The sequence below is a fragment of the Gallus gallus genome, chromosome 1 (assembly GCF_016699485.2).
Source record: "Gallus gallus isolate bGalGal1 chromosome 1, bGalGal1.mat.broiler.GRCg7b, whole genome shotgun sequence".
NCBI lineage: Eukaryota > Metazoa > Chordata > Aves > Galliformes > Phasianidae > Gallus > Gallus gallus.
Genome location: NC_052532.1, coordinates 127,067,635 through 127,088,064, shown reverse-complemented (window position 1 = coordinate 127,088,064; position 20,430 = coordinate 127,067,635). Strand labels below are relative to the sequence as shown.

Here is a 20,430-nt window from a genome sequence, read left to right as displayed (position 1 = left end):
CCCTGGAACAAGCAGTAGAGCATAGAACAGTGCAGATACTTACTAGTGATGATCTAGTACAATAAGGACTAAGTTTCAAAAGTGTCTCTATTCAGAAGATTACATTTGTATGAAAGTTGCATATTAAATGTTGAGTGATCTCTTGTCATTTGTCCTACAGTTCCAGTTTTTTCCTGAGTGAAACTAGAAGGCATGGCATAATTCCTGACTGAAGTGTGCCCAAAAATATTTTTTAAGGAAATTACAGGCATGTATGTTTGCAAATCTGTGCCACTAGCAAAGTATTAACAATCAGTCTAACAGTAACTGTGCAGTGTTTCATTTGGACCACTTTATTTCTCTTCAAAAGCTTTTTATGGAATGCAATTTTAAGCTCTAATTCAGCAAGCATCTCTCTTTTAAAGTATCTCATTCTGAAATTCTGTGCTAATTGACCTTAAAAATTACTCAATTTCACTTATCAGTGAATGAATGTTAATCCTGTATTATCAGATTAATTATAGATGCCACATATATCTCTACTGAAAATGAAGAAGTCATACCACTCAGTCAGTCAAGAGTTCTCTGCCTTACACTTCCTTTTATTATGAATAAGAATCTCATTCAGAAGTAGGTATTCTGGAGCTGCAGGTTTTCCTAAATTTATCAGCAATTTGTGCTAAATCTTCTCCTCACGGATATATATCTTATATGTGGAATGCATTCAGGTCCTGTGTATGCAGTTTACCAGTGCTTGCATTTCAAATACCCATTCTGAAGACTAATGACAGCAGAAAAATAGTTACAGCATCAGGTGAAGCCATTTTTTGTTTTTTTGCATTTGAAATGTAATTGTTCCACCTATCATATAGTAACCATTTGACACCATGTAATTTTGAGAAAGAACTCAGTTTTCAGAAATCACACAGCACATTATGAATAATACTAATTAGGCTTCCCAATTTCACACAGAACACACTCAAAATTCTGGAAAGCCCCAGCTCAATCTAGATGAATACAGGATTTAACTGTCATTCTTTCAGTGATATGCGATATGTCTTATTTATGCAGCTCTTTCAACAGATCTCTAAAGCTCTTGGTTTCCCATCCCAGGAGAGCCATCACAATTTTACAGCCAGCTTGAGTCAACAGTTCATGACTGTCTCAAGGGGGCAGTAGGAAAGCAGAACTGTATTTTCTGCATTTGTCCTAAGACTGCTTTTTCACCTATATCTTGATTTTCACTTAGTGTACAAGCCTTAAGTCCTTGACTTGCAGCTATGGCCAAAACTCTTCAGCTACCTTTGTAAGTATACCAAGAAGCTCTTATTTGGTAGATGAAAAAAGATCAGAAGAGGCATGTAGACATTTAAAATAAAAATGGAGGAAGAAGATTATTGAGAATTACAGCTTGTCAAGCTGTCTTAGAATCTGTCTGTGGATCACGTACCCTAGGAGAGATCTCAAAGAAAGGCATCCAGCTCTTAATGTATCTCTATTTTAAAGACTGTTGATTATATTAGAAAGGTATATGCATACTACCTAGATTTGAATGTCCTTTAATTTTTATCTATTTACTGAATACTGCCAATGTGTATGAGCATTTATAAATGTATGTATATATTTGAAAATTATGTATGCATACATATATTAAAAAACTGTATATACTTAACAGAATTCCATAAGGAACACAGGTTTATTCTATGGCACTCTCACCCCACAAGGGTGCTATAATGAAATGAAAATCTGTCTATTGTTCATGTTAAAATTTAAAGTGCTGCAATAATTGTAAACATGCATAGCAACTAGGAAATTCTATTTTATTTTCTGAGATCAGAAGGTTAAGGAATATATATACACTCTGGAACTCCCACATTCTAGTATAACAAAAAATATAAATAAGTAATATTGAATTTGTGTTCCTCTACAGCACTTTCTTAATGGCTTCAGCTGCAATACATGAAAAAAATCACTAGAGATTCAGACCTCAGCAAGTGTGTAGATGCAGCTATACAGACAAGAAATATTTATGTTCAAGAAAAAGAGAATTAAATAACAATTTTTGTATCATGTTCAAAATTGAATGGACAGAAAGAAATTGTAGGAAAACTCCTTACAGAGTTTTGCATTTCGTGCATTAGTGAAGATTACAAAATAAAAGAGAAAGAAAGAAAGAAAATGCTGTTTCACAGGGTTCTTTCAAATGTAATTTTAGAGAACAAATAACAAATCTCCATAGAGACTTCTACAGAAAAGGATAAAAATTTGCAGATTGCAAAAGGTTTGCATGAAAATATGAAATTCTAATAAACTCAGCTTTGTACACTGTGTACAGTTTTCAACTTCATGATTACATATGCCTTTGTTTCAGGCAGATTGTTTGCATCTCTGTGCTTTGACTGTTCCATGTATAGAGAATGAAAACAGGATGAAAGTCATAATATTTAACAAATTACAGTACCCACTATATTGTTCCTCATAAATAAAGACAGAAATAATGATTCCTCTATGTCCTAAATTATGTGTTTCCCACAAGCCAGTTCCCTGAGCAACAATAAGTGCATTAAATTAGGCCATAACTAAGATTGACATGCTTTAAATGAGGCTATATCTTCCAACAAGTTAATGCAGGGCAGTGGAGTATACTAATTGTCACACAGAGCAATTATGCCATTCCAAACGTTCCACAAAAGGAGGCGAGCACTTTTGAAAAGTAGGAATCTTGCATAAATAATTATTTATATATTCCATGATAGTAACTAGTTCTGACTGATTGGTATGGGAGTTGTTTTCCTTACAAGTTTATTCCACACCAGTGAGTTAAACTGGATCCATCTCACTGAAAAAAAAAAATGTTATATTTATGCAGATTCCAGTATAGAGAAGATCTTCAAACTATCTGTACAAATGAAATGGGATCCTGATAACTGATTTGGACCAAAATGAACTTAATAAATAAATACATCATTTGTCATTTAAGAGTTGTGTTGCTACAAAAAGTTATGTCTTGCCTGAACTCTGACATTACTATTCTGCGTTCATGTTAGCAGCTGATTCCTTATTCCACATAAATTTTAAATTTTTCCATCTGTCAAAGTTTGCAGAGTTTCTGATGTATATTTCATGTTAGGAAAGTGAGTCATTCCTTTTAAGATTACTTAATATAGGTCTATGATATAGTTTAAAACCGGCATTTATTTTTTATATTTATTATAGGTACTAAAAGAAACACTACAGAAAGCTATTTGCTATTCTGAAAATATTTGCATTTATTTAAATTGTATTTATTCATTCTGAAAAACATGATGAAACTAATCAGTTTCATCTTTCATTCTGTGCTAATAAATTTCTATGTCTAGTTCTCTTCCATCAGATTTTCATGAATAATTCATTATGGCATATAAAGAAATGCTTAAAATCTGTAAGAGATTTATTTTAATCCACAATAATTAAAAATGTGTTGAATAAAAAGTACTGAAAATAACCCTTTAAAAAACTATCTAGTAAATCACATTTAAAGGTTATTACTTTTCCTGATAATTATTAATATAGGATTCTCTATTATTTTAGAAAATCAATAATTGGCATAGAAATGAGTTAGCTATATACGTTCAGTAATATATTTTTAAAGGATCTTTATCCTCATTTGTTACACAATTACATCACAGCTAGTACTTAAAGTCTTCTAAATACAGTACATTGCTTTGACAAAACTGTCTGTAATGGCTGAGAAGAAAGAAGGCTTTGTGCCGCCTGCTTATCCCTTCAGTGACCTCCAACAGATAAGGGGAGTGTTTCTTGCGCTTCCACTGTAACTCTGTTTGACTGAGGACTGAACTGAGCCTGCCATGCTTACTGACTGAATAATGAAGCACCTATTAAAAAACGTAAATGTACCATATAATTATTTAAATTAATTCAGACAAAAGCACTATTTTTTTTTTCTGTACAAGCATCAAGATGTACATAGTTTGTATGAACATGTGACAGTGAACTCAAACAGCTTACATTTCTCTGCTAAACTGGTGCACCTGATGAGGTGTGAATATCAAAGTGTTGTGTGCAATATTGCTATGTAACAGCACAGCATTTGCTATCACCTATCCCACCTCTCTCACCAGTGAAGCCAGTTTGCAATTCAAAACAGATACCTACATGCTAGTTTCTTGAATCACAAAACCTAAAATCTAACAATCAACTCAACATATTGAAATCTTTCAATACACACCCTTTCCTTTTCTGTTAATGTGCTGGCTTTAAGCTGCCAAAACTCTTAAGAACATGCGTAGTTTTAAGCATATGAGCTGTCCTGCTGACTCAAAAGATAATACCATTACAGACTGTGATTAAGCTGGCCTCAGTCCTGACTGAAGACCAAGATCATAAGTCTTAGCCTGTACTAAAATATGCACTACTCCCTGTAGAAAATATAAATCTCATTGCAAATTTTGTCCAGAAGTATATGTAATATACCACAGTGGCAAGTGAGCAGGTGTAAAATGTGGATAGAGTGTAATTACCTGCAGAGGAGCAAAATGTTGTTAGCATGACAATTATACTACAGTCCATTTCCAAGAATGTACAGCACCTCTAAATTTGAAGGCACAAACTGACATTTGCTATTAAACAAACTTTCCAAGTTTAGAATAAACTATATTCTAGCTAATGTAAGAAACTAGACTGCAGAAATAATTCAGTCATGTTGGAATAACATAATATCACTTATAGGTAAATAAATTTAAGAGATAAAAATATACTCCGACATCCCACATAAATTAAATGTCAATGGATGTGCTATAAAAAAGTGAATTAACAACCAGTTTTAATAACCAAAGGTAAATATTACACTCTCTGCACACAACTGAACTCCAATTACATACTCTTGCATATAATAACTGCTGGTGAAGTCATTTGTGTAAACTCTCCTTTTGGGTATTTGTAGGCACCACCAGAAGCTGTGAGATGAATAATCAGATTTTAAGAATACCTGTCTTGATGCAGTTACTTTAATTCTTCAGTTTGAGCACAAGCTCAGTTTGCAGCTGCCTCTGGAGAGTACAGGAAATAATTATGTTTGTTATTTCACAGGATCCTATGAGAATGGAATTTTATTCCATTTTGTATGACAGAATAGTTTTGACACCATATTCACTTCAAATTTTGATATGTACTAGATCTCAAACATCTTAGGTTTTCTCTGGGAATCATGTATATGTTAGTTACAAGGAAGCAGAAAGTCTGTAAAAGATATCCGAAGGACATAGACACTAAACTTCATTCATTGTTCTTTTTAAAGTACATAATGTGGTGCCTCGTGAACTGTCTCAGGCTTCTATGATATCTACATCTAAACACAATAGTGAATTAAATTCTACTGGAATTAGCACAATCAAACAATTATGTTATCAAACTACTAAAATGTTAATAAAGGAGGTATAAATTAAAATTAAGATAATATAGAATATATTCTCAAAAATTATTGGAAAGTTAGGTCTAAAGTGGATATCATCTAGAGCTTTTGAACTTGAAATATAAATATTTAATTATTCTAACACTTTCCAAAAATACTACACATTTAGAAAAGATTTCCACTAGAGTTCAATAGTTAATGAAAAAAGGTGTGAAAAATTGGAAAGGAAAACATTTAAACAATTTATTTATTATTACTCAGTACTGAAAACATATACAACTTTGCCAAATAAAAATTAGTGTCCTCCTAGAGCTGTGAGAAAATACAAAGGGAAATAATGACTGCCAGAACTTCCTAATAAAACATGTAGAAATAATTCATTTATAGAAGAAAACCTTGCATTCTATTTTTTTTTTTTCTTCCTACAGAAGTTGAAAGCCCTTCTTCAAGGATTTGATTTTCAAGATTTGGCCACTTATAAAAAGTGCAATTTTATCTATCATGAGATTGTTTCAGAGTGTAACAAGGAGTAGATGACTTCCTAGTCTTACTAAGATCCTATGAAATGAGAAGACTTAGACATAAACTAACAATTCCAGAAATAGAACAGAAATTTTTTACATCATGTTTGTGAAGTTTAAGTTTGTGGCATGCAAAGTTACTGGTTACAGCATTACTGAGGGTTAAAGCAGTTGTAGGATTTCAAGCATAAGTTTGTCATAGGATTTTTACTTTCATTATATTAACAACAATTTTTAAAAATACATCAGTTCAGACTAATTAGGGCTTCAAAACACAATGTTTCTGGTAAAACTTTTCTGTCCTTGCTGAAATACTGGGATGTTTTCACAGAAAATTATTAGAAAAGAGGAATGACTTGGAAGAAAGTGCTGAAAAAGTCACATTATTTGCAAGTCACATTATTTGCATTCTGCCTACTTCAAAGCCTGTCTTCTTTATATATATATATAACCTTATAAAGTTATGAGACTTTATCTGTTTGCAAAATTTAAGACTGAAGGACTGTTTTAATTCAGACATGCTAAATAATTATATTATGCTATCATCAAAGCAGTTGACTAGAATAGTGATATAAGCTTTCAAACTTCAACAGCATAACATCGATCTCATTAGTATCTGATCAATCTGTTCTCTATAACCTGATAATATCAATTAACTGGTTTTGATCCATACTAAATTTCTGGATTATGTAACTGTACTAAAGGAATAGAATACTCTCTTGTGTACTGACTAAATTTAATAAAAATACATGTCTCAGTTTAATTTTCCATTCTATTATGTTAAATTGCTGAAATGAAGCCAAGTACTTCCAATACTGGTATTCTTGTTTTACTTAAAATATAGAAAGGAAACACAGTAGCTTGTAAATTATCATTATGTGCCAAATTTATGAGACTAAAAGCAAAAAATAGAACTTCTGTATGATATAAGAACTACATCACGTGCTACGTGGTTACATACATTATCATTTTGATTATATCAGTGTAATGTAAAGTGACTATGATTTTGACTGAACAGAGATAGTTGAATTTTGTGTTTAAAGGGAATCATATGAATCATACAGAATTGTGTGCATAATATAATATTGTATAATTGTATGTAATAATGAGAAATGACTTCAAATCTTCTTTTTGTTTCTTGTAGCAATGCTACTGGCTATGGTCAGAGAAGACTGTGTGGAAGAAAAGGGCCTAGGGGTGTTGACTGACACTTGGATGAACGTGAGGCAGTAGTGTGCCCAGGTAGCCAAGAAGGCCAATGACATCCTGGCTTATATCAGAAATAGTATTGCCAGTGGGAGCAGGAAGGTGATCATCCCCCTGTACTCAGTACAGATGAAGATGCACCTCACTGCTGTGTTCCATTTTTGGACATCTCACTACAATAAAGTCATAAAGGCCCTTCAGAGAAGGGCAATGAAGCTTTTGAGGAGACCGAAGCACAAGTCTTTTGAGCAGTGGCTGAGGGAACCAGGATTGGTTAGTCTGGAGGAGGCTCAGGGAAGACCTTGTAGCTGTCTACAGCTACTGAAAGGAAGTTGTGGAGAGGCAGAAGTTGGCCTCTTCCTCTGTGTAACTAGAGAGGGAATAGACTAAAGTTGTGCCAGGGGAAAATCAGGTTGGATGTCAGGATAAATTTACTCTCTGAAAGTGTGGTCAGGTACTGGAATGGGTTGCTGAGGGAGGTGGTTGAGTCATCGTCCCTGGAGGTGTTCAAGAATTGGATTGGAGTGCTGCAGTGGATGGCTGCAAACACTTCAGGAAGGATAGGCAGGGAAGAAGGCGTGGTGGAGTGGCTCTCTATGATAAGGGGTGCATTGAGGTTACTGAACTTATGACTGGGGAAAGTAAGGTTGAATCCTTATGGGTTAAGATCAGGGGAAGAGCCGACAAGGCAGACATCCTGGTGGGCGTCTGTTATAGACTGCCAAACCAGGATGAAGAGACAGATGAGTTGTTCTATGAGCAGCTGGCGGAAGCTGCGCGATCCCCAGCCCTTGTCCTCATGGGGGACTTCAACTTTCCTGACATACGCTGGGAATACAATTTAGCACAGAAGAAGCAGTCTAAGAGGTTTCTGGAATGTATGGAGGACAACTTCTTGATGCAGATGATAAGAGAACCTACGAGAGGAGCTGCCCCGTTAGACCTGCTGTTCACAGAGAAGGTCTGGTGGGAGATGTAGAGGTTGGGGGCTGTCTTGGGCAGAGTGACCACGACATGGTAGAGTTCTCTATTCTTGGTGGGGGCAGGAGGGGGAACAGCAAAACTGCTACCTTGGACTTCCAGAGGGCAGACTTTGAATTGTTCAGGAGACTAGTAGGGAGAGTCCCCTGGGGTTCAGTCTTAGAGAGTAAAGGGGTACAAGATGGCTGGTTGCTCTTTAAGAAGGAAGTCTTAAAGGTGCAGGAGCAGGCTGTCCCCCTAAGCCTCAAAATGAGCCGGCGCGGAAGGAGACCGGCGTGGATGAATAGGGAACTATTCTTGAGGCTCCAGGAGAAAAGGAGAATCTACCTCCTCTGGAAGAAGGGACGGGCAACCCAAAAAGAATACAAAGAAGTTGTTAAGATGTGCAGGGAGAAAATCAGAGAGGCTAAAGCCCAGCTTGAACTCAACCTGGCTGCTGGGGTAAAAGGGAACAAGAAACTCTTTTACAAGTTTATCAACAGCAAGAGGAGGACCAGGGAGAATCTCCATTCTCTGCTGGATGAGGCTGGCAATGTAACCACTGAGGATAAGGAAAAGGCAGACGTTCTGAATGCCTTCTTTACATCTGTCTTTAAAAGACAGACCGGTTATCCTCAGGTTTCTCTACTCCCTGACCTGGCAGCCTTGGCTGGGGAGCACACTAAACCCCCCACAATTCAGGAGGAAACAGTCAGAGACCTGCTACTCCAACTGGACTGCCACAAGTCCATGGGACCGGATGAGATTCACCCGAGAGGGCTGAGGGAACTGGCGGAGGATATAGCCGAGCTGCTTTCCATCATCTATCAGCGCTCCTTGTTGACGGGTGAGGTCCCAGAAGACTGGAGGCTTGCCAATGTGACTCCCATCTACAAGAAGGGCTGCAGGGAGGATCTGGGGAACTACAGGCCTGTTAGCCTGACCTCGGTGCCGGGGAAGATTATGGAGCAGATTGTCTTGAGGGAGATCACGTGACACATGCGGGACAACCAGGGGATCAGGCCTAGCCAGCATGGGTTCACGAAGGACAGGTCCTGTTTGACCAACCTGATCTCCTCTATGATCCAGTGACCTGTCTGGTGGACGAGGGAAAGGCTGTTGATGTGGTCTACCTAGACTTCAGCAAAGCCTTTGACACTGTCTCCCACAGTATTCTCCTCCAGAAGCTGGCAGATCGTGGCTTGGACAGATACATTCTTCACGGGGTAAGGAACTGGCTGGAGGGCCGGGCCCAGAGAGTGGTAGTGAACCAAGTTAAATCCAGCTGGCGATTGGTCACGAGTGGTGCTCCCCAGGGGTCGGTGCTGGGGCCTGTCCTCTTTAATATCTTTATTGATGACCTGGATGAGGGCATTGAGTGCACCCTCAGTAAGTTTGCAGATGACACCAAGCTAGCTGGAAGTGTTGATCTGCCTGAGGGTAGCGAGGCCTTACAGAGGGATCTGGATAGGTTGGATAGCTGGGCTGAAGCCAATGGGATGGGATTCAACAAGACCAAATGCCGAGTCCTGCACTTTGGCCGCAATAACCCCAGGCAACGCTACAGGCTTGGGGCAGAGTGTCTGGAAGACTGTGCAGAGGAAATGGACCTGGGGGTGTTGATTGACGCTAGACTGAACATGAGCCAGCAGTGTGCCCAGGTGGCCAAGAAGGCCAATGGCATCCTGGCTTGTGTCAGAAATAGTGTGGCCAGCAGGAACAGGGAAGTAATTATTCCCCTGTACTCAGCACTGGTGAGGCCGCACCTCGAGAACTGTGTCCAGTTTTGGGCCCCTCATTGTAAGAAAGACATCGAGGCCCTGGAGCGTGTCCAGAGGAGGTCAACAAAACTGGTGAGGGGTCTGGAGCACAGGCCTTATGAGGAGTGGCTGAAGGAGTTGGGGTTGTTCAGTCTAGAGAAGAGGAGGCTCAGGGGAGACGTTATTGCTCTCTATAACTACCTGAAGGGAGGTTGTGGTGAGCTGGGGGTTAGCCTATTTTCCCGGGACTAGAGGGAATGGCTTCAAGCTGCGTCAGGGAAGATTCAGGGTGGACGTTAGGAAATACTACTTCTCTGAAAGGGTGGTCAGGCACTGGAATGGGATGCCCAGAGAGGTGGTGGAGTCACTGACCCTGGTGGTGTTTAAAGAGCGTTTGGATGTTGTGTTAAGGGACATGGTTTAGCGGGAACCATTGATGAAGGGCGGATGGTTGGACTGGATGATCCTGTGGGTCTTTTCCAACCTTAGTGATTCTATGATTCTATGAAGAAGCGTTAAAATGTTGTACTGAGGGACTTGGTTTACTGGGGAAATATTAGTGGCAGCTGGACATTTGGACTGGGTGATCTTGGAGGCCTTTTCCAACCTTGCTGATTCTATGATTCTATGATTCTTTGGATAAATATAAATGAATAGTTCTTATAAAAAAGAGCATATCAAGCTTTCCTTCTTTTGGTTTCCTTAAGGAGTATCATTGGACATATACTGGTATTTTCTACTATCTCACATACTTCAGATGATAAAGGAAAAATTAGAACTTAGTACTGCTTCTGTATTCAGTTGCAAGAGAGATCTAAATGTTTCGCATCACAATCAGTGTGATTTACAATTTAAAACGTACCACCTCTTCAAAGAAAACAAGGATACTGGTTTTAAGTGTAGAAAGTCACTGACAAAGTGAGTTAGTGAGAGTGTCTAAAAATAAAACTGGCACAGTAGTTCAAAATATACCTGCCTGCATGTGTTTGTTACTCTATCACTCATATCAGTACTAAAATACAATTATAGAAGCAAAAAAACCTAGCACTACAGATAGCTTACCTACCACTGACAGCAAAAAGAACAAGGCATCACACTTCAAAATAGTGAAAGAAAAAGATAAAGCTATTCAAATTCCTCCAAGTATTACTTTAGTTTTCTCTTGAAATCAACAAAACCTTCTTTCTAGACATAAAGTCCACTGACACAAACTGTACTTCATTAGTGTGCATGCATGTGTGTATATGTGTGTGCCACGACATTTGCCATGTCCTCCATTCTGCTTTTACTTCTGTCATGACCTCCATGTCATGCTAGTACTTTTTAGCAGCACGGGAAAATACTGAGCATTTTCATTGCTTTGTGTTTTGCTTTTCAGACACCACCACAAGTATCTCCAGCAAACTTTTGTAAATTTGAACATGGAGATTAGAGGAAGAGAAAGGAACAAAATTCCGTTACTGTTTTCCTCCAGAAATAAGAGCAGCTGTAAAAGTCTGAATGGCTGAAATATTTTACATATGAAAATTTTGTGTTTTGGTTAAATTTCAACATAAATTCTGTAATAGATCCTCATGCATTCAGAATAATGTTTAAATATAGATTAGCAGAAGCTTCTCATAGTGTCACTGATGGGCGTGCTTTCATTTTGCACAATTTTAAAAATCTATGACACGTTACATTTGGAATGTGTTTAGTTATTCCTACAATAATTGCATGATGGGACATTCTGAACAACTTGTATCTAGAGATCAGCATTAAATTAAAGATTTGCTGTCACACACATTTTAAGTCTGATGAAATAACATACCTAGTGATCAAAGTTACCATTCTCTGTTCCATATTGCCTTTAATACGTTTCATTTTAATATAAGTTCACAGATCTCTACAGGGTATCTCTCTTGCCTTCATAATGAATTTCTGTAGTGAAAAGCAGCAATTCCAGAAAGAACTTTTAATTTCTGATTCAGACTTCCGTCTTTGAAAACAAGTTCTAAATCCATTAATATCAATAGTATGGTACAAAACAGACCGTTAAAGTGATTGGTAATGTTCCCTCTCTCAACAGTAGCTCATAGTTTTCCATACCAAGAAAGTGACATCAGCTGATAAGTTCTTTCAGCTCTTTCTTCTTTTCCTTTTATGTTACTGCATCCTCTAGCACGACACTTTCTTCACATTGGGCAGCTTCCTAAACTGATGCAAAACTCTGTTCCTTCTGTTGACAGTTTTATTTTATGATGCTTTTTTTTTTTTTTTTCCATTTAATTCTACCTCAGTTTCATGCTTAGCTACCCATAATACATACTCTGCTACCTTAGAGTATTAAAATATATCTCATGCTGTCTTCAGTTATTGCCCATCTTTGGCAATTTAGTCATAATTTAATGTTATTTCAGTTTCTGTAATTTTGTATTTGTTAATTTAACTTTGTTCTTCATTTATTGCTTCTCTGCACATACATTTTAATAAGAAACAATAGGATTATCTTAATTTATCTTATTAAGCTAATTTAAGATATATAAAAGCAAATTACAGTAAGTCAAATTTTGAAAAACTGAAGTGTCAGAAGAGGAAATGCTAGCACATACATGCCTAGGTATATTAAGGATAAAACACTATTGTATTCTCTAAGAGTTTTTAAGTATAAAACTGTTGATCTACCAGGGAAAAAAAAAAAAAAGTTTCAGTGGCTAATTAAGATAAGCTACTATAGGTGAAGATCAGTAGGAACAGATAATGTTTGTATTAAAATCAAGAAAATCAAAGTTATTATAGCCTAATGCAAAAAGCAATTAAAAACATCATAAAACATTTAAATACACTGATAGAAAATAATACACAGTTGTCTCTAAACTTAAAAAAAAACACACTCAAAAAAACCCATAACTCTTCAACTATTTTATAAGAAAAAGAAAATCATTTCTTTTAAAAAGAAGTATAATAAAAAGTCATAAAAGAAATTATTAAATATCTCTATAGAATAATTGATATAAGAAACTTGTTGGTAAAATATATCTGGGTTTTCAAAAAGTCTTTGATAAACCCCTTTTCATGGGGAAATATTAAGAACATAATGATTCACAGAGAAAGAGGCTGAAGTAACGTCACTGTGAAAAAGAAGGTACACAGACTATGTTAAACTACAACCAAAGATCACTTCTCAACATAGCAAAAGATTAATGATATTCTGAAAAATTCCCTAAATTTCTCTGATGTTGTTAAACATTCTGTTAATGATCTGGAAACAAAGGATGAATGATAGCACTTTCCAGCAACAGAAGCTATGTAAGTCATGACTAGAGGGAATATGAATATCTTTAAAGGGAGGTTGAAAAGATAGATGAATGACAGATGATACGTAAGGTATTACTTTTTGAAATGAAGTCAAACTTACATCTAAATACCATTAGAATATGACCTATTTACCACAGTCATTCTCTACAGTCAGTACAGAAAAAGAATGTCTGCCCTAGATTGAGATAAACTGCAAAGTAGGTGTGTGCTTTTTTCTCTTTCTAAGAAAGAAAGAAAGAAAGAAAGAAAGAAAGAAAGAAAGGAAGGAAAGAAGGAAGGAAGGAAGGAAGGAAGGAAGGAAGGAAGGAAGGAAGGAAGGAGGGAAGGAGGGAAGGAGGGAAGGAGGGAAGGAGGGAAGGAGGGAAGGAAGGAAGGAAGGAAGGAAGGAAGGAAGGAAGGAAGGAAGGAAGGCAGGAAGGAAGGAAGGAAGGAAGGAAGGAAGGAAGGAAGAAAAGCAATTTCAGCACAGATACAGGTACCTATACTACAGATGTTTAAAAATGTATCAGTATGTATGGTGGAAACAACTTGAGCTACGTATACAATTTCTATGTTCCAACTTATCCACAACTTCCAATGAAAAACACAGATTACTCTAGTCATAGCAACAAGTATTGTAAAAAAAAAAAAAAAAAAAAAAAAGCCAAGTATAGCCATCAGAATGTCAAAGTATATTCTAAAGTAATTCTGTTCATCAGTAATTTTGTACATGAATGTACAATAGCGAGTTATAGCAGGTCTTATCAGGAATGATACATTCATATCAAGTTTTATTTTCACACAGAACATAACAAAATATGAAGTCCTGCATCAGTACTCTAAATTGTTGGAAGGATTTCATATTAAAAGAAATTTAATTAGACCTACAGAACAGAAAAATGAAAGGGATGTCGTTATTATTCACTTACAGTATTTATGTGATGTGAATTAACAGTTCTTGAAACTTAGTATGTATAAAACCTATTCCTCTTCAATACTTCAACAACAAAAGCAGATTATTTTAAAAAGCAATAAAGACGTAACACAAAGAAATGTGAAAACAATTTGTATTAAATTTCAAGCATGTTACATCATTTAATGACACAAACTACTCCATGGGAGACAGAGAGATGGTTATGACTGTCTATTTTTTATTATTATTTTTTTTAAATAAGTGAGACTGACTTATGTTGAAAAAAAACATAGCATAAAAAGCAGAAATCATGGGTTGTGTGTTTCAGAGAATAAATCAACCATCATCTACCTGGGAAGAAAACTGCAGTGATGGTTAGATGCAATAGAAGTCTTTTACACCATCAGGATTTCTTACTCTGGTGTATGAGAGTGCAAACAGTTTGAGAGAGGAGAACAGGATAAAAAATACTGGTGTGGTTTTATACAGGTTTCAACTTCAGATTTAGTAGAAGCATAGAATCATAGAATCATAGAATTGCTCACATTGGAAAAGACCTTAAAGATCATTAAGTCCAACCTCAACCTAACATAATTTCATTTTCATAGCAACACAGTTATTCAAGGTGTAACAGCAGTGGATCTAAAAGCAGGCACTAGACTGATACTAGGACTGGAGACGGTACCTACTACTGTCCCTGGTCCTCACATGAAATGGCTTCTCTAAATTTAAATCAAAGACCTGGAAGGTAAACTTGATATCAGCTTTACATGTTTATTGTGGGATGATCCTTTCGGTCTTCTCTGACTCAGTCTCTTAGAGAAGCAGCTCCTCTCTTTCACTGGTGTCCCCATATTACAACAAATGATGAAAGCACTAGGCATATAATAGAATGCCTTCATTTCTGGCTATCTGAACACAATCTCTAAGAGGAAGTGATCATCCTTCCTTTGTGAGTGCATATATATTTAATGAGCAAAGAGAAACAAAGTCATAATAAAGAAATATCTCTGATGTAACGGGCATTTGAAGTAAACTTACTGTTTAGCTTCCACGCTATATACTCCTAAACAGAAGTATATAAACATTCAAATACTACTTTCTGGGAAAAACAAACAAACAAAAACAATAACCCCCCCAAAAAATGGAAGTTTAGTTCTGTTTTTATTTTGCCTTTAAAATTTACTATATTAATTATTGCACAAAGTGATATTCTAACTTTGGCATCACTAAAAAAACTCTGTTGCTAAGGGATCAGATGTGTTCATGTTCACAAAGTAATACTTGCTTTATAGTTGTCTTAAAACACTTTCTCAAAACAAAAGCCAAGTATAAAATACTTGTATGCAAGCACAAAAAAACACAAAGCGTTATCTAAGGATAACTCAAATTTGTAGAGTTAAATATGTGGCTGCTAATAACCATGCTTCTTTGTTTAGATACAGTAATTAAAGGCATACACAGTCATCCGCCCTGAAAGAAGCACAAGGCAAATCACAAATATCAACACAGAAGACAGGCTTGAATAAAGCAGCATTAAAATGGCCCTGTGAAAAATACATCAAATTGTAAAAGAATATTACAAAAAAAGCAAAACAAAAACAAAACAAAAACAAAACAACAACAACCAAAAAAACCAAGAAAAACTGGCAACCTTCTTACATACAACTAGCAATAATAAAGATGTATGTCAACTCTGTGGGTCAAAATCCACAATTAAAAAAAAAAAAAAAAAAGGAAAAAATCATAAAATTTTTGAGTTGGAAGGAACTTCAAAGATCATCTAGTTCCAAGCTCCCTGTCATGGGTAGAGACACTTACCAGTAGACCAGATTACCCCAAGTCCCATCCAACCTGTCCCCAAGAATGAAACATTCATAACTTCTCTGAGGAATATGTTCCAGTGCCCCTGCCCACCACCAAAATACCCAGTACCCTGAGGAACACCATTTATCACTATGTTCTACCTGGACATGATGTAACTGACCGCAACTCTTTGAATGTGACCGTCCAGCCAATTTCTCATCCACAAAGTGGTGCATCCATAAAATCCATGTCTCTCCAATTTAGAGACAAGGATGCTGAGAGGGACAGTGTCACATGCTTTGCACAAGTCCAGGTGGATAATGTCAGTTGCCCTTCCCTTATCCACTATTTCTGTTATTCCACTGTGGAAGGCCACCAAATTTGCCATTGCCATTGTTATTTGCCTTTAGTGAAGCCATAATGACTGTCACTAGTCATCTTTCTCTTCTCTGTGCTTTACCACAGCTACCAGAAGGATCTGCTGTGCAATCTTACTGGGCACAAAGGTGAGACTTGACTGGCCTATAATTCTTTCTTTTTTCCCTTCTTTAAGAGAAGGCTTCGTTTTCCCCCTTTCCAGTACTTTACCATACTGCCATGACTTCTCATATATGATGGACAGTGGCTAGGCAATATCATCTGCCAGTTCTCTATGGTCCATTAGATGCATCTCATCAGGTCCTATGGTTTGTATACTTTCACGTTCCTTAGTCTCAAATCTGATTCTCTGCTACAGTGGGCAGTTCTTCATGTCCTCCTTCCCTGCTTCTGTCTTCCATGACTTGAATGGTGTGGCTAAGGTGAAAAAGTCATACTTCAGCCTTCTCTATACTCCAGATAACCAGGTCTCTCATTTCTTTTAGGAGAGGCCTTACATTTTTCCTTATTTTCTTTTTATCACTGAAGCACTTATAGAAGCCCTTCTTGTTGCCACTAATATCATTGGCCAAATTAAATTCTGTCTGGTCCTTAGCTTTCCTAACTTGGTCCTTGATTGCTCAGACATTGTCTCTGCATTCCTCCCAGGAATCATCATTCCTGAGCTTGGAGATGATTCTCAAATATTAACCAGTTTTCTTGGGTCACTATTCCCTCCAGGGCTTTTATCCCATTAAATACTACCAAGCAGACTATTGAAGAGGCTAGGGTTTGCTTGCTTAAAGTTCAGAGTTGTGAGCTTGCATTGTGCCCTCCTCAATGCCCAAAGAATGACTTTAGTCAAATCATGGTCACTGCAAACAAGGCTGTCTTTGACATTCACACTCCCAGTAAACCTCTACAAGTTAGTGAAAATAAGGTCCAGCACAGCACGTTTTCTCATACACTCCTCTATCATTTGGAAAAGGAAACTATCAATTAATAGATTCTGGGAACCTCCTGGATTACTTATGCCCTACTGTACTGTTCCTCCAGCATGCATAGTGGTGGTTGAAGACTGGTTCAAGGGCTGGTGGTTCAAGGGCTGGTGAATCTGTGGCTGCTCCTCCTGATCAGGTCTTGATCAGGTGTCCTTTAGAAGACTCTCATTATGATGTCACCTAGCCCTGTCTTCCCTTACCCATAAACACTCAGTTTGATCCTCTTCCATTCCTATGTGCTCCAGATGGTCACTGACATAGAAGGTGACAACCCTCCTCATCTCCCCTATGAGTCCTTCCTTAAAAAGCCTATATCCTTCCATCCCAGCACTACAACCACAGGAGTTGTCTCACAGCCCTGCAGGTGTATGCACATCTCCATTTCCTCTTCTTCATTCCCCATGCTATGCACATTTGCACAGAGACATTTAAGTCACACCCCTGATGAAAATGCTTTTTAGACAAAGTGGCAGGAATTCCTCTGTGCTGCTCTTCATATGCTCTCCCACTGACCTCTAATTCTTTTCATGGCTCAGGACATCTATTACTGGCACCAGAATCAAATCAGTAACAGCCAGGTGGATTGAGGTATCCCTCCTCCAGAAATTTTAGCTTACAGCTCTCTTCACTGTGTTGGCAAGCCTGCAGCTGAAGATGATCTTCCCCTCCCTCAACAGATGGACCCCATCAGTCCCCTCTGAGAACTAAGTTTCTCAAAATGAGTCCCACAGCCTAAAAAGTCAAATCCCTAGATACAATGCTAGTTTTGCAGCCGTTTTCCCTGGCCCCATTGGCCCTTTTCAATTCTGCAAAATATTTCTAAACAAAACATGATTTTTTTTTTTTAATTATTCCTTTCATCAGAAATCTATGCTATCTGATAGAGTCACTGTACCTACATGAAAGACACCTGCCTCTTTAGGATCAAGACTGCATTGTCCAAAATTAGAAAGAGAACTGTTAATATATATAATAATAATATGGTATGAGCATTCACAGACTGTCAGTGGAGAAAGGTTGTTAATTCCTGGGAGAAGAATAGTTCCTGGAAATGGACAAAGGCAATGCTGACGTTTCTCTAAATCTCCAACGTTTCACGACGCTTACATCATGCTGCGTTGGGTTACATCATGTTACGATTAGTGATATAACCCGTCGCAATGCAATGCACACATCGCATTCAGTCAACAGCTTTTCGACCTCTCCACATGGTCACCATGGCCAAGAGAGGTTGTGCTAGATGGCATTTGTTTAAGTTATATTGTTGTATTTCTATAGTACTTCTGGGTATTCCCTATTTTAAAATGGAAGTAAAATATTTTGTAAATATAAGAGGAAGTGTTTAGAGCATTCAGATAAGCTTGGTCTGACAATGATTTGAATAGCCATTCACATTAATATATTAGGGCTGCTCTGAAAGTAGTGGCACCTGTTTCATTACACTGGCTCACAACATCAGCAGCAGATGTTGGTTATATGGCAGCAGAGCTTGAATCTCTACTCCATTACATGGTGGTGCTGTGTGACACGTGGCAGCAGAGAGGCAGTCTGACAAAACCTTATCTGACATGGAAGTGAGGATGAGTCAATAGTGTGTCGTGAATTCTATCATGTGGAAAAAATGGCAGCCATTGACATTCATCAATGCTTGCTGAATGTTCATGGAGACCAAACAGTGAATGTGAGCACAGTGAGATGGTGTGTTTCAGCTGTAGTGACAGTAATAGTGGATCACCTCCACTGGCACAGATTTTTAAAAGCATGTCATGCAGGCTGTTGTTCATATGAAAACGCATAACTAATGGTGATGACTATGCTGAAAAATAGGGTTTTGTAGCTGAGAATTTGCTCTATCAAATAGTGCTATTGTGCTCTTTGTATCTGTTGTAGTTTCCATGGAAATGAGTAAGCAGCACTAATCTTATAGAAATTTACGTATTATGCAGTAAATGCAGAAGCAAGTAAATTGAGAGGGAAGTGTCAGATGTTTCACTCTTACTATAAACGTTTCCTCTTTAAATACAAAGTACTACATTTTTGTAGTTGTTTTCCTTTTGTTTTGTTTTTAATTTTATGTGAGAAATAGAACCTTAAGGTAAGTTGTAGCAAAAAGTATTTTCTTGTGTGTCAGTGATGCAAAGCTCTTGTAATATTACACCAGGCTTTGACTTCAGGTGAAAAAAACCTATTTCTAAGCAGTAGCCGGCTGCTGACAGTCTGGAGCAGTAAAATTGGGTTTGATGGTAGACCTGCTGCCCAGCAGCTTAATCATATAGCTGGGGGCAGCAAATCTGATTAGAGACAAATATAGCACATACACAGTAATCATTAGCGTAAATATTAATAAAGATACCAAAAAAGAAAGCTTAGTCTTTGTTTCACTTTGCTCTTTCTTTGCCATTCAGTCTAGTCCTGACGCCAATCCCTGTTATTCCTATTATGCTCAAGCAGCAGTACCTGTATTTAGTTACGAGCAATTTTTCTAGACATTTTCTCTTAGGAAAGGTGATAGATATTTTAATGCAGTGGTTGCTTTTCCCTGTCATTGACCACAGTTTGTTATTATCTGCTTTTCTTTTCGACTACCCTTTGGGAAACAGGTTTTTTAGATCTTTAAACACAGGAGTGAGATTAACAGAATATTTACTGTTATATATATTTACTAGCATCCACTACTTTATTAATACCATGCTCCTTAATATCTAAGTTTAGATGGAAAAATCACTTGTAACACAGTATTCAAATAACCTGGAAAGAAGTTTCTGACAATATGGAAGTATGCTCTTCCTTTTCAGTATGTTCCTCTGTCACTAAACATGACTACAAAGTATGTCTTGTCTACTGAATACACTGTATTTCTCTGTGGCTTAGTTCACATTACTATTTCTCCTATTACACGTACCTTGTAAAAAGTGGTACACGGTGGAACTACAGAGCTATAGGGTTCTGAGAGAAAAGGCAGATTAACTTGTTCAGCCACTACTGATTGTATGTGAGTAGTTACTGCAGTACTGTGAAGTTTCCAGTGACTGGAAGAGGGAAAACAGCCTCCATTTTAAAAAGAGAAAAAAACAAAGATCCAGATAAGTAAGGACAGAGAAGCCTCACCTGTGTGCCCAGCAAGATCATACAGCAGATCCTTCTGGCAGCTATGGTAAAACACAGAGAACAGAAAGGTGACTAGTGACAGTCACTATGGCTTCACTGAAGGCAAATCATATCAGACAAACCTGGAGGTTTT

General features: G+C 37.3%; 1 protein-coding gene and 1 non-coding gene across 11 annotated transcripts in view; both read right to left on the bottom strand.

Moving 5' to 3' along the window:
- Nucleotides 1–20,430, bottom strand: part of NLGN4Y (neuroligin 4, Y-linked) — a 179,642-nt gene that overhangs the window by 86,107 nt on the left and 73,105 nt on the right. The window lies entirely within an intron of this gene.
- Nucleotides 18,278–18,382, bottom strand: MIR1397 (microRNA 1397). The gene has a single exon (NR_035010.1). It is a non-coding gene; the product is annotated as a microRNA 1397 (primary transcript).